Here is a 13,499-nt window from a genome sequence, read left to right as displayed (position 1 = left end):
GTGTGATTTTATGGCCTTCTAGTACGATGGCGCCAATCGAGTAAACTACGTAGGTACAACTTCTTCTTCTAACTACCTACGTACCTACCTATTTGCATAAAAGTTTTAATGTGCCATTTAAGCTGCCATAAATACCACTGCCTTACTGGTCTGTTTGGATACAAGTTACTAATTGTCATCCCATACTCTTTCTTGTTCAATTATTTTTTACTCGTAAGTATGAATTAATTTTGGTAGGCGATTCGCTTTTGCGAAAAAAATACCACAGCCGTATAATATTACAAGTCTACATTTACTAAGTACGATTTATACATATAATCACATTAATCACTTCTAAAACGGTTAACGCAACTCCGCTGATAAATCACTGCTAGTCCCCCGCGATTCCCACAGAATCCTCACTGACAGAGCCCAACATCTCAATAAGCGTAAATATACTTTTCTTCAATATTTCAGTTAATTGACCATTAAGGCGGTCGTTGTGCGATACCATTATAGTACTAGTGCTGACCCTCGGCCCTGATCGTGCACCGAAGATCGTTCGTTATACTTTTGCGCCGCTACCAATTGTTCCAAGCGAAATTGTAGCCTACAAACCCTGAGCTAAGGCTCCCCAGAAATGTACCTTAATTGTGTATTGTCATGAGAAAATCACAAACGAATAAATAATCTCCCTTTATTTTTGTTGCTGGTTAAAGTTATTTATAGATTTTATTTCTCGACGATTTCAAATGAGTCTTTGTCTTTTGATACACTATTAGGAAAAAATGCAGCTAATTCAATAGTTTCTTGATATTACATCATTAAATAATAAAATTCCTATCGTTTAACAATCAATTATATACATTTGTGGAATCTAATCCGCACTCCGCAAGTGCGCGTGCGATCCCGTTGATGTCTTTTGTTGCCGCGTAGCGCTCAAACTACTTGCTACACGTTTTGCTGCTCCATTCATTAATAAACATGTTTGTCAAAATATGATTCCCCACCAATATTGTTTTATCATTACAAAAAAGAAATTATTTTCCCATAGTAATAAGCGCTAAATATAGCACAGTGCCATTTTTGCAGTATGCGCAACCGAGCTTATCGCTACATGATTGAAGACGAGCGCTGCAAAAACTTCCCTGAGCCAACCCTAACGGTATCGAACCGTCGACTCTACGTTTTTATGTCATAAATTTGATGTGATAATCATAATTGGTTATTTTGTATTTAATTATCTTTGTTGAATGCGTAACCATAAAATTGCATTTATATTGATGTATTATTATTTATTTATTATTTTGTGACACCGGCCGATACCATTCTGGGTATCATACTAGACGTAAGTATTTTTAATAATACTCATATTTACAGTACAGTTATGTTATGCATTACTAATGTGATTTCTTGATTTTATTTCATTAAATATGATTTCATCTCTTTAGCAAGATTTCTATATCCGACATATCCGTGAAGAAGCTTCTTCCTTATCTCTAATATTCTAAGTAACTCTCGCCTTCATGCTTGTAGCTTTTAGAGCTTGAAATCGCTCGTTCCTTCCAGCTTTCACTCCGTACGAGATAAGACTAATTATCACAAGACTTAAGTACTAATGTCCTTGGCCGCGGCAATAGCCGGCCATAAAATATTTACAGACCAGTTTGTTGACCAGGACGCGCCTGTATGTCCTTAAGTTGCCGCAATCTTTAGAAAAATCTTATTTAAATACTCATAAAATATAATTTCAAAGTTTTCAGTACGTACCGAAATGCACCGAAAGAATACGTCAGATGGGTCACGAGAGAGTTCAAACAAAACACCCGGTTCATGAACTTTGTCACTGGTTGTGTATCACAGCGTTCGTTCACAGTCCTAACACGAGGGAGACAGGCTCGTGTCGCGGCCAGTCTCGGCGAGACACTGAACTTGCTTCAGCGCGCCTCAACGGTTATAACATAACACGTCTGACGTAACCTTAACCTTGCAAGAAGAAGAGGAACATAGCGCCGAAGGACGGAGAGAGAGGGGTATAGGGGCGAGAGAAAGGGAGAGATGGCTGGACGGCGGACGGCGCTCGCGACGCGCAAAGCCTATTCGCGGCGCTCGCGGCCCTCGCGGCCGCCGCCGCGCGCCGATACTCCTAGCCTTTACTTAAGCCTTAAGGGATGAACTTAGGTGTAATTATGCGATATGACATCAGTGATTCCGGTCTAGCTGTTGTCATATAATGTAATATTTTACATAATATTGGAAAAGATTCATAACATTTTTCCACTCCGCTCGAAATTGTCACTTTAGCTGGACGCGAGCGCTGGTGGCAGAGAGTAAGAGCATGCGACTTTCAATCCGGAGATCAAGGATTCAAACCCCGGCTCGTACCAATGAACTTTTCGGAACTTATGTACGAAATATCATTTGATATTTACCAGTCGCTTTTCGGTGAAGGAAAACATCGTGAGGAAAGCGGACTAATCCCAATAAGGTCTAGTTAACCCTTTGGGTTGGAAGGTCAGATAGCACTCGCTTTCGTAAAAACTAGTGCCTGTGCCAATTCTCGGGATTAGTTGCCAAGCGGACCCCAGGCTCCCATGCGCCGTGGCAAAGGTCGAGATAACGCGACGAAGATGATGACTCAAAATTTAACTCGAAATAAAGACGACTTCGACGACCGGTCTGGCCTAGTGGGTAGTGACCCTGCCTGCTAAGCCGATGGTCCTGGGTTCGAATCCCAGTAAGGGCATTTATTTGTGTGATGAACACTAATATTTGTTCCTGAGTCATGGGTGTTTTCTAAGTATATAAGTATGTATATCGTCGCCTAGCACCCATAGTACAAGCTATGCTTAGTTTGGGGCTAGGTTGATGTGTGTAAGATGTCCCCAATATTTATTTATTTATTTTAAAGATCTTAATTGAACCGGAATTGGGACATTAGCAGCACACAAATGTATTACTTATGAGGAAGACTGCATCCCTTTTTTATTGTCACATGCATATCGCTTGTTATTTCGTCACTTTAGGAAGTCATTTCTTTCCATATCGTCTTCTACGCAGTCGAGATTAATATCTCTTTAGTGGCCAACTCCTTCTCATATTCCGATCTATACATGTGTTTTATAATTTTATCCCTTTACGGTCGTTGCAGACTGCTTCCTTTAACCGTGACCTGTTTCCATTTCAACTAACATAATATGGTAATTCAGTGTTTCATATTTCATGTCAATATCGCCGTAACAGTGTAAAAGGGCCAGTTAACTCATAACTAAAATCAAGAAGTTAGTTAACTTTTTGAATAAAGTTTTCGGCTCGATAGATAAAACAGCTTTTGTTATGTTAAAAAGACTCTTAACTTAAGAGAATAAACTGTACGAACGATCATTCGCTATCGCCCGGCGCCGGCGGCGCTCTCACTCACGCGCCGACCACCGCGCCCTGCGACCTACCGACACTCAAAGCTGCTAATTAATATGTCTCTATTGTTCATCACCAACTTCACACATTAAGATACTAAAACTCCCATTACCAATTAATTAGGTTATTAACAATTCAACCTCTTTTAAACACAATACCTACCCAACATAAACTATGCAGGTAATGGCATTCTCACTTCACAAAAACGACAGTAGACATCGTTAACGTCTCTTATTTAAGTTGAATAACATTTAAACATTTTGCAGTTCAGTGCCCATTCGGCACAACATGTATATGTCTAGTATAGCTTTTCACTTTCAAACGAGACAATTGAACCGTCGACAATTTCTTCTTACCGGGCCTTTGGCTAGTTTGGTTACAAAGAAACGACTGTGTCTTTACTTTCACAGCCCATAAGCATCTTATTATTAAAATATGTAACATTTAATCGATTACATAGCCAAATCGGTATTTGTAATGTTTTACTACCTAATTTATTAATAAACCAATGATAAATTTATCTCAGCAATAGCAATTAGGCAATAATTTAAAAATTACAGCCATCAGTTGATAATGTATATTCTTCCCACGAATACCTATCGATAGTACAAATGAGTAAAAGAAAAAAAACACTGTACAAAACAAGATACGTTACAAACTTTCATTTGCCCAGAGATGTGTTGATGGATGGTTAAATTGGCCTTTACCGTGTCGTGACGTAGACGCATTCATTGTCGCAATGAAGCTACCTCATTAGTGTAATTATGAATGATCTTCGCCGTCAATTGATTGTATCGTACAGGAATGTTCCCAAGATCATCCAACAAGATTTGTATGTTTCCCATCGTACGTGTGTGCCTATTATGTCATGGCATTAGAAGCTCTTTATGATCTTCGCAACCAACCGCAATCACAACTATTGTAAAGGTACGGAGTCTCACCTACCCGTTTAGCGGAACTTCAGTCAGGAATCAGCAGTAAAAGGATATGAAGATATCAACAGCGGCTACTCGTGTGTGGGATTGCTGTATCTTGATAGCCCCAGCGTCCAAACAACCGCCTACTCAGTTGACCCTTGTTATGAACCGCTTGGCCAGCACTGATGTTTGTCAAAATGAATAATGAAAGTAGTTTACAAAAGATTAATTTCAAAAGATTTAAAATGAGTTCAGTTTAAAATGAGTTAAACTAGATTTCTTTCAGGCTTTATCGTTTGTTAGGGTTCCGTAGCCAAATGGCAAAAAACGGAACCCTTATGGATTCGTCATGTCTGTCTGTCTGTCTGTCTGTCTGTCTGTCCGTCCGTATGTCACAGCCATTATTTTTTCCGAAACTATAAGAACTATATTGTTGAAACTTGGTAAGTAGATGTATTCTGTGAACCGCATTAAGATTTTCACACAAAAGTAGAAAAAAAACAATAAATTTTGGGGGTTACAATACATAGAACTGAAACTCAAAAAAATTTTTTTTTTCTTCAAACCCATACGTGTGGGGTATCCATGGATAGGTCTTCAAAAATGATATTGAGGTTTCTAATATCGTTTTTTTCTAAACTGAATAGTTTGCGCGAGAGACACTTCCAAAGTGGTAAAATGTGTCCCCCCCCCCTGTAACTTCTAAAATAAGAGAATGATAAAAGTAAAAAAAATATATGATGTACATTACCATGCAAACTTCCACGGAAAATTGGTTTGATCGAGCACTTGCATTTTTGTACTGAATATGCTTGTGCCGCACAGTGCCGCACACTAGAGGAATCCTGCCTTCAGACATAATTTGAGATTGCTTTGTTTCTTGTTGACATTAATTTCAATCAGAAGATCAGTTCGATAATAACATAACATTACATTTCCCCTAATTACATAAAATGCATATTATTTGCAGAAGCGAATGAATGTGTACACACGTGTGTGAATTCAATGTGAACCTGTGTTGTGTACAATACAGTGATTACTAACTGCAGCTACTACAAGACTGATCAGGGCTTAGTATACAGTATAGTGGTCTCGGGCTAGAATACGACTTCGTACCTTTTGGCGTCTATAATCTCCGCCTTTGGGGTCTCAGTTCCCAGACCTCATCAAGGAGGTCTCGAAGAAGCCAGTATATGATATAAGAGACCGCAGAGCTGGCAGCTTTTTGAGATACAGCGGGCATTGGTGCCAGCAGTTACATACTTACGTTCCGATGCCCACAGGGGGAGGATAGTTGAGCAATTCTCAAAAAGTTTGTACATTTCGATCACATCTTATATTTCTATAAAAATTGGTATGCTGGTAAAGTACATGAAGCTGAACAACTTCCACCATATTTCCCAAAATGTCCCAGAAAGTTGTTATAAAACTTTCCTGTTTTGTTACCAGATTTCCTTACACATAAAGGAAAGGAAAAGGAATGTTTCTTAGAAACTTTCCTTAGTTATGTTTTTAATTTAAAACAATTATTTATGTATCTAATTACTCGACTTACTCGCTTTTACCGCTTTATTGAGTGAGTGTTCACACCTTACAGTCATTAATTGACCGGCGACGTTGACAAGCTTCCGTTTGGTACTTAACACCGTAATACGCGCATTCTTGTGTAACTTAACGAGTATCTTTAGCTCTTAAAGGTACTTAATTGTAGTTAATGTCGCCTCGCAATTTTAATAATGCCTCTAAAATAAAATTAAAATAGCATACGGTTCGTCAATCATCAATAAGTTTAGGTGCTTCTAGCAAACACAGAAATGCATAAATTAAGTAACTTTGTACTGGTTATTAATATTAGTACATTACTACAGAGGCCGGGACGAAAGGGGTTGCCGGCCGAAGACATATAACATGCAATGAAATAAATAAAATAAAAAATCCATGAAACCCAAGTTTTATTTATAGAAAAAACTAAAAGTAAACTACACCCAAAATATAACCAACACGTACCTATATCATTATCACGCGTATGTTTTACACGAGTCGTATATTTTTACTACCCGTATATTTTCATGTATCTTTGATTTTTTTCGCCTTGTATCCGTCTGACTGTCGTTTTCGTCACATAAGTTTACATAGTCTTTCATGTTGATATCATGTTTCACATACATCGTTGCTTTATGCATGGAGTAAATAAGTATAATTTCCACAGTGTTGACGAGTTTGTAGTTACATTCATTTAAAATATGCCATAAAACTGTTTCTAATAAACTGTAAGCCATTTTTCTTAGTTTCTCAAATAATAAAATTGCCATAAGCAACCATATACATACTTTGTCTTTGACTTAGCGGCAGAGGCAGCAAGTTATTAAAATGAATTCTGCTTACGCTGCCAATTCCAACACCTACGATTACAATTAATATTAATTTCATTATTTCGTCGGAACTCATATTAAAGTCAAAAAATCAACAACGCACCATAAATCCAATAAAACAGAATGAATATTTTTCAACTTTACCTCCATAACAATTTAAAAAATATAACTACGCGTGTTTGAGTAGACCTTTTTACCGCTAACGTTTAGATGAAATATTTTAAATGTTTTTATTTGTGTAGTTAAATTTATAATTTAAAATTATAAAATTATTGAATGTATTATTTATTAAGTTCATGTTGATTTTATACAAATAAAACTGCAAATTATAGCAAACATTGTTTTTTGTTTTTTTTTTATAGGCGTAGTGGCAGAGTGTCATTACGAACCATAAAGCAAATACTGCCTCTAGTTTTTTTTATGGGTGAATGCCACGATGCTGTGTTACAAATATCTCTGAAATGAAAATTAAAAAAGAGGACTTTGCCGGCCTAGGCCTGCAAGATGTGTATGAAATGCCATTAACGACCTTTTGTCCTAGCCGCACCTGAAACGTCATACTTCGCAGCCTATTATAAGGAACATAACATCAATATTTCATTGCATGTTTGAGAAAAAATATGTATGTTAAAAACAAAGTAGAATCAATAATTTAATAATGAAGAAAGATTAATATAAATTACTAAAAGACAAACAGGAATATAAAACTAAAACTAACTACAATTAAAATAACTAAAACTAAAAATTTAAAATACCTATCAAAATTTTGTGCCCTCGGGTCGGGAGGGTGCCCAACACGCAGGCAGCGTTCCCGCGCTGGATTGCGATTGAAATTCTCTGCGCGAGAAAGCTGCCCGCGCGGGGGTCGCCCGTTGCCTCCCTCAACCGTTTGCCGAGCGCCTTGTGGTGCATCTGTGCGCCTCTGCCCCACGAACCAAGCGTCTCGACGCCATCAAATGCGACGAATTCGTATTGAGCGCCGAGACAGCTGTATTTCGCTACCTTTTGACGCTCCCGAGTGTCCGCCGCCGCGCCAGCACGCCTGCTGGTCGATGGGACGTAGGACGCAGCTAGCGTGTCAGCGCAAGTGGCGTCCCATACCAACGCACGACCCATCTTCCAGGGAATCAATGACATCCCGTCAGGGCGCTTACCGTCGTTCCGCACTATTTGGGGCTCCAGAGCGGCGGGAACGCCGGCACTGACGAGCGCCCTCCTCAGGATGTCATTGAGGGCGGAATGGCGAGACAGGCGGCCGGCACCCGAAGAGCAGGCGAGCCCGTGGTGACCGAGGCTATCTACTTTAAATACACATGAAGCGCAGTTGTGGTCGGCACAAACAGCACAGCCGCGCGGAGACTGGCGGCTATGCAAAGCGTCAAAAGAAGGAATATTAGCGTGTGATTGTGTTCAAATTACACATTTTATAGACCGTGCACAGTGAAATATACGAGTAGCCTTATCTTGGCATCTATGATTATATAAATCGGCGATAAATAAATGCCAGAATAGAATTCATGTACCTATCGCACTATGTATAACCACTGAATCAGTAAAGCATTTTGAATTATATTTATATTCGTAATGCCGGCGTTAGAAATCATCGCCCAGGAGTTGCCATTATTTATAGGCCACACCCACTTGCATTGCATTATGCTTTACTACCTATATATCGTTCGTACGATAGAATCATTTTCTTTTTCTTCGCCGCTAAGCGCTGTTTTCCTTGATGACGTCTCTTTTCACACGCTCGAGTCCAATTATAGCTGGTCCGTCTTGGAATATTAATCATGAATATCATGATGTGAACAATTTTTTCTACACTTTCAATGAACCAGGGAAATATCTTCCTGGGTCGGATAATGGGTTCACAAATCATCGTTTCAAGGTAAGGGACTAATAATACCACTTTTTATCAAAATCTTGGTGGTCTGCCACGGACCACGTTCAAGACAGAATTACTTTGTACTTACATAAAAATATTGGTAACTAAGATAGTGTATATACCTACCTATCCCATATGATCTGCGGTTTAATTTCTACATTCATAATGAAAGAAGGCTACATTTGGTTTAATAGTTTTAAATAAAAATACTAATTATAGAACAGTAGATGTTAAGTGACATCATTGGCATTCGTATGGTATACAATTCTATAACGTCTTCACGTCTTCGTTTTAATTGTATAAAGGCATAAAATTTATTTTTAATATAGTATAATATACAGGGTGGAAAGGCACGACGATCCTTCCCGGAAGTATTAGGTCGTTTAAGTGATACAGAGACTATTGGTAATGGTAAGAATCGTTAATTGAGTAAAAAATAAAAATTGCAAAAATACTACTTTTTAACTGTGGTGATAACCCTATAGCATGTGCACATGACGGCTAGATTAAGGATCTCCGTCGGGAAAGCTCGGGACTTTACACTTTTTTCCGATCGTTGACAGTATCGCAATGATGTATGAATGACGCATAAATGTCAAATAAATCAAATGCATGCAAAAATATTACAAACAATTTTATTACTTTCTTAGATAATTACTTTTTTCCAATATTTAATACTATCTTCTTTTCACATACGGTGTTCAAATGTACCTCCGTGTATTACAACGCCGCCGCAGCCCGTACCCGAGTATGTCGATGCACATGCGATATAGTGTATGCTCTTCGTCATTTATCCTCCGCAGAAAGCACCAATTAGCCTTTGTCTCATTTCGTCCGCAGTTTCACATTCCGTTTGGTTTGGTACACCATATCTTTTACACAGCCCCACAAATTTAAATAGCCACGAGCATCTAACATTTTTATTTGAAGAATATGACATTCAATAAGTATAGTTCAATGAAAATTTAATTTCAAACATCAGACGTCTTGTCTATTTCCTACCACGCAAGAAGGTTTGTTAGTTTGGTATTGAAGAAGTATTTATTCTTGATTTATTCTTAGTATTTCATTTTTGCAAGTTCATTTGGTGCAACTAACACAACCTACATGTAATTTTTTATTATTTTAAATAGTTTCCAATTATTCGAAAATAATTTTGTGAAACGTGTTAAGAAACTAAAACCTTTTTATCAGTCAAGGAAACCAGAGATATTTATAAGACGATTGCGTACTTTTGAGTGGTTGTCAATGTCACCATTTGAACTGTCGTTGTAAACAATGTTGTGGTTAGTATTATTAATATTAAGGAATAACATAACTATTTCATTCAAGTATTGAACAAGTGGAACCACTAAGAAAGCGAAAATCCTGCAATGATTCTTACCGTGCTGTAAGCAGACCTAAAAATGGTTAGATGGCAACAAATTAGCATAATTTCCTGTCGAATACTGATTGTTTACAAGTAAGTTCATTGACCCTGTCACCTGTTAGGGTTAGAACAAAGTAGTTTTTTGCGTGGATGTTTAAAAGGTCATAATTTAGAAACGGTTGCCCATATTAACATAGTTTCTATGGAGAAAATATAGAGCTTAGGCTAAACTATCTCCCATTTCCGGAAAGGATCGTCGTGCCTTTCCACCCTGTATATTTTAGTCGAGTGTATAAATTAAGCCTGAAATATCTCTTTTTTTAAAGATTTAATTAAACCATAAACTGTGCATTTTGTCATAGGAAAGAGTTTAACCTGTACTACTGTAAAATTTAATATGTAGGTACTTTACAAAACATTTCTGAAAAACACAAGTCATAAACAATTAAACATTTAGTCATCACGAAACAAAACATTAAACCATGGAACTTCAAACATCTTGGTATTGTTGGTGTTGTTGGTCTCGCTTACGGTCAAGATAAATTAAGATTTGATAACAAAATGTAGATTGTATCGACCGTAAAGCAACCAAATCTAATTAATATTATAAGATCTAACTATGTTACTTTTTTATCAATTGCTTTAAATTAAATAGCTACTCCTTTTTTTTTACTAATATTATAATGATGAAACAGTTTATATGATTTTTTGTCTTGTTTTTTGCATTTAGTGGCTGTGACTGTGACCAAATTTTTTCCTGTATAATGCAAATATTTTTTTTTACATTACTGGTGAGAACCCTACGTCTGATGTGGAAAATAAATTTCCTCGCCACCCCTAAGAGTAGTAGTCAGTAGCCGTGGAAAACTCCGACTATGGGTAACTGATACACTGTGTAACATTGTTTGGCGTGTAACATTGCCCCGCCCGTAGGTAGCTATTTTATTCTGCGCGCTAATTTCTTTAAGGTTGTGATTAGGAGTAGTTAAGTATGAAATAATTTTTCCGTAAACCCATCGTATGCCTACCTGCGTTCATTGCATCTAATTGCTTTGTATTTATCTGCTATAAAAAGGTGTATGCAATTGTATGCAATATTCCGCGCCGAAGCGCCTACGAAAATGTATAGTCAGTGTCAACGATAAGTACCTACTACTTACTTATGCATTTTCCAAGCGGTAACCTTGACTGTACTTAAAAGTAAATTAATCAAGTACGAATAAAACATTTGTTTTATACCCAATCACAGTTTTTTCGGACGTATATGCATAGCACTTCTTACTCGTAGAAAAATATAGGTAGTCTATATCACCCGAACTATAAAAAATATATCGATTGACACCCCATTCAACATTATGTTGTGAAATATTTCGCTAAGCTGGAATAATTCACGGCCCTTTTAGCGTGTACCCTAACATCACACACCTCTATAAACCAGTGGATCCCGAGGTAATTAAAATCACAAGGAATCTGTGGTCGCGTCTGCCATTTCAACGCAAAGGCGAAATCAATTAAAATTCTCGCGAACGGAAATTTGCACGGCGGCCAAAGTAATGTCACTCAAGCCAACATTTGCATTCCCACAGTAAAATTAAAGATACGAGTTAAAGCCGTGACGTTAAGTAGGTATCCCGTTCAATTTGAAATAAATTACAGGAAATAACGGAATGTTGTAAAATAAATTTGGTAGGGGTGGTCATAGAGTTCAGCGCCCTTTCAATACATTTTTACGCCACTTTTTATACATGTGTAGATAAAGCAATTTTGCTCTGGTCAGTTTTTCATGTGGTTCTCGATAAGTCAGATTAGTTTCTAAATTGAACACGCCTTGAGTTATCTTCACGTAACCCATGTATTTTATAAGCCCATCCAACTTTTTATCGACGCGTTCAATGTAGTACTTACATCATAAAATGATAGAATAATACTTCTTTTGACGCTGCTCGTACTTATGTAGTTATTACAAGATATCGTTTAGAGCACTTACGCAGTAAAATATAAAGTCGTTCACGTTCTTTCAAAGCAATCTACGAAGTAAATTTAGTTCGCTTCGTTTTATTATAAAATATGATATATTTCTAAGATGAAGCTTAATTGCTGTTGGTTAACTTTATAAAAATACTTATCATTATCAACCTGTTGCCCGTTTTTTGAGTAGAAAAACCCGTTACGTTGACTGACAAATAATAGTTTTAACAGTCCACTGTTGAGATTTACAGTATCTTATTAACGTCAAACAATATATTTTACGATGCTGACATGATTTTTTTATTGCCCCTTAAATTTCGACATATTTACAGATTACAGGGTTACCTATTGGGTTTCTTTATTGAGCGGAGAGGCTTCCGAGCCAGGAGCCCGATCAGCGGTGTATAGCCTGCAATTAGGAGGAGCGTAGCGAATGGACTAAACATGCTAGACATGATTTGAACAAGAGTTTGCATCGTGCCCACACTACACTTTCCCATTTTTACAAGATTCAGTTGTGTATATGTACCTATACAATATTATTTTTGAAAACTTTAGATGACTTATATGCGAAATTTTAAAAATAGGATCCTATTTGTGACGTCCCACGGTCAAAGGTACCTTATGGCGGGTATGGAGTTATGCATACCCCAGTAATCTACAATAAATAAGCTATCGATAACACAAAAGATCAACCTTCTAGGTTGCGTAGTTACAGAGATATGATTTTTTGAAAATAATGTTGTGAAATGAGCAACTTTACGATAGAGAAGTTTTAAGTTTAGCCGCCTAAAAAACTATGTTCCTGAAGTAAGTTACATAGTTGAGTACAAATAATAATACCTTATATATCTGAGATTAAAAAAATATTGCGACTTGTTCTGTAATGGAAATATAAACTTTTGATATCGACTGATTTATGTGTATACTAACCAATCTCTTGAAAATAAAGTTTTATTTCATTTTCACGATTGATTGCAATGAGCTCTCAAGATTTAAATTTTATCTATTAGAAAACGACACTGACAGACAGTTTAAGCAAAAAACAATACCGATTTAGAGGTGAAAATATATTTTCTGACTTTTTCATATAAAATCACAAAATTGAATATTTTTACTTTTAATGTGACACACAATCAATTTTTCTGAGCACATATGGAAGAAATTCTGTCATTCAAATGAAATAAATCCTAAAACCCCAACTAAATACTATATTTAACCCCTTATGCCACTTTAAACTTACATAACAATAACAGTATTTGCTCCATACATTTACGAAAAGGTACCTTATGGAAATAAATCTAATAATACATCACTACAAAATATCAATCATATTACAGTTTATCTTTTATGAATAGAAAATATTAATTTACATTAAACTGCCCCAAATTTAATTAGTTCTTCGTCATAATAATCTTAAAAAGTCCAATAATTTGTATGTAATGAAAAGGTACCTTGTGATTAAGTTACATGATGAGGCATGATGATGATGGAACAGTTAGGATAAACTAATAATATTTTGGGGTTAAGATGGTATAAATCGTCTATTTCTTATCAATAATATATTTCGGTTGCTATTGAAGATAAGCGGC

The 13,499-nt window shown here is 36.7% G+C and overlaps 2 protein-coding genes across 3 annotated transcripts in view; one reads left to right on the top strand and one right to left on the bottom strand.

Annotated features, from left to right (window-relative positions):
• LOC134805991 (uncharacterized) overlaps positions 1-2,202 on the bottom strand; it is an 82,986-nt gene extending 80,784 nt beyond the window's left edge. The window contains exon 1 of the mRNA XM_063779170.1: positions 1,750-2,202. The gene's annotated coding sequence lies outside the window, so the exon portion shown is untranslated. The remainder of the gene's footprint in view (positions 1-1,749) is intronic.
• The window catches only part of LOC134805998 (autophagy-related protein 16-1), a 271,109-nt gene that overhangs the window by 125,467 nt on the left and 132,143 nt on the right, over positions 1-13,499 (top strand). The gene's annotated exons all lie outside the window — the stretch shown is intronic.

Source organism: Cydia splendana, chromosome 2 (genome assembly GCF_910591565.1).
Source record: "Cydia splendana chromosome 2, ilCydSple1.2, whole genome shotgun sequence".
NCBI lineage: Eukaryota > Metazoa > Arthropoda > Insecta > Lepidoptera > Tortricidae > Cydia > Cydia splendana.
The sequence above is the reverse complement of the archived record's forward strand: the minus strand, read 5'-3'. Positions and strand labels throughout refer to the sequence as shown.